Source organism: Otolemur garnettii, unplaced genomic scaffold (genome assembly GCF_000181295.1).
Source record: "Otolemur garnettii isolate 467f Iridium unplaced genomic scaffold, OtoGar3 scaffold00133, whole genome shotgun sequence".
Lineage (NCBI taxonomy): Eukaryota > Metazoa > Chordata > Mammalia > Primates > Galagidae > Otolemur > Otolemur garnettii.
In genome coordinates, this window is record NW_003852528.1 from 4,459,417 (window position 1) to 4,461,477 (window position 2,061).

The window sequence follows — 2,061 nt, forward strand, 5'->3', positions numbered from 1 at the left end:
GGGGGGGGGGGCCCGTCCAGGTATGCATGGGGCATGTCCAGGTGTGAGTGGAGCATGTCCAGGTATGTATGGGGCCTGTCCAGGTGTGTGAGGGGCATGTCCAGGTGTGCATGGGGCCCATCCAGGTGTGCATGGGGCATGTCCAGGTATGTGTGTGGTCTGTCCAGATGTTGGGGGGCCATGCAGGTTTGGAGGCATGTCCAGGTGTGTATGGAGCCTATCAGGTGTGTTGAGTTTCTTCAGGTACATGTAGAGACAGTCCAGTGCTGCACAGAATCTCGAACTAAATGAAGAGCAGGTTTCCCAGCCCTACACAGCAATTACAGCTGAATAAAAGTGCCTCTTCAGGCAACTCGCAGTAAACACATCAAAATATAAGCCCTGCTTGTGTGAGGCTGTTTTGCTCTTCTCTCTCCCCAGATGTTCTGTAACCAAGACTTGCGTTACTTTTAGAATGAACATAAATATGGACAAAATGAACTAGGACTAAAAGCTGAGGAGCCCCCCTGGTGGGCCCTGTGTGTGGCTGGACCCCATGTGGCAAGTCAGGCCCAGCATCGCCCAGTGCCCAGCAGGGGTGCAGTGATGGATACTTGGGGAGCCCCTCCATGCAGACTTCCTGAACCCCCTCACCAGAGTAGGACCAGCTCTCCTGACATCACAACATGGGGCAAGAGACGGATTCTACTTGGGGCAGGGGGTGGGGGGCAGCCAACAGCACACCAGGGCACTGTCCACTAAGTCCTCATGGGCCAGCTCTGAGGGAGGCCCCGTGTGACCTTGAACAGACAGGCCAGTAGGGCACTGTCCAAATGCCCCGGACTTATGGCATCTGGACCCTCCAGCCCAGGCCACATTGTCCTTCACTAGACCCCATGGGACCCAGCACTGCCCTTGTCTCCCTAGCCCTGTGCAGCCAAGCTGTGAGCTGTCTCCTGTGGGTGCTGTGAGCTGGTATGTGGGCACCAACCCCTCTTACAGATGCAGAAAGTGAAGTTCCAAGGGGGCTGGTGACTTAACCAAGGGCCACAGGCAGGAGGAGGGCCAGGATCCAGCCCCGCTCTGGAGGCTCCAGTGCCTGCTCCTGGCTGAGAGTCTGCAGGGTGTGTGTTGCAGGTCCCAGCACCTTGGAGTCCCCTGCCAGAGTACAGGCATGGGGCAGGACCCAGCAGGAGTGTGCAGCGCTGATCCTCAGCCCAGGGATGCGCAGAGGCGGGGAGAGCCCCCAGGGCAGTGGAGGAGAGTGGCTTTGGGCTTTGGAGCATGTGCCCACATAGCCCTGGAAATGTCCCCACTGGAGATGCCATTGGCCCGGTGCAAAATGGATGGGGACCAGCAGCAAGTGCCAAAGTACCTGGCATGGGGGAAGTGCTGCCAAGTCACTCCCAGACCCTCAGCTTTCCTCCAAAGACCCATATCCAACTATGCTTGGAAGAAGGCGGCCAGGCCTTGTCACCAGAGGCCTATTGTAAAGAAAATATAGGAAATTTAGAAATTACAAAAAAACACAAATTACAAAGAAAAAGATTTAAAGCCTCCAGAAATCACCACCAATAAAATTTGCAATATCTGTAATGTTTCTAATTAGAAAGGAGTTTGGGCGTCTTTCCCACAGCAGCCACAGTGTTGCTCCCTTGCTGACCACCTGCTCCTGCGGTGGCCTTGGTGTCCCCAGGGTGTCAGTCATCTTCTGGTCACTGAGGGCCCTGTTAGGCAGCACCATGAGCCACTGTCTTTCCTGCAAGCGGCAGGTGCGGTCCTCACAGACTTGGGCCTCTGCACTCTGGCAGGTGTGGTCCTCGCAGGCTTGGCCTCTGCACTCTGGCAGGTGTGGTCCTCGCAGGCTTGGCCTCTGCACTCTGGCAGGTGTGGTCCTTACAGTCCTGGCCCCTGCTCTATGGCAGGTGTGGTCCTTACAGTCCTGGTCCCTGCACTCTGGCAGGTGTGGTCCTCGCAGGCCTGGCCCCTGCACTCTGGCAGGTGTGGTCCTTGCAGGCCTGGCCCCTGTGCTCTGGCAGGTGTGGTCCTCACAGGCTTGAGCCTCTGCACTCTGGCAGGTGT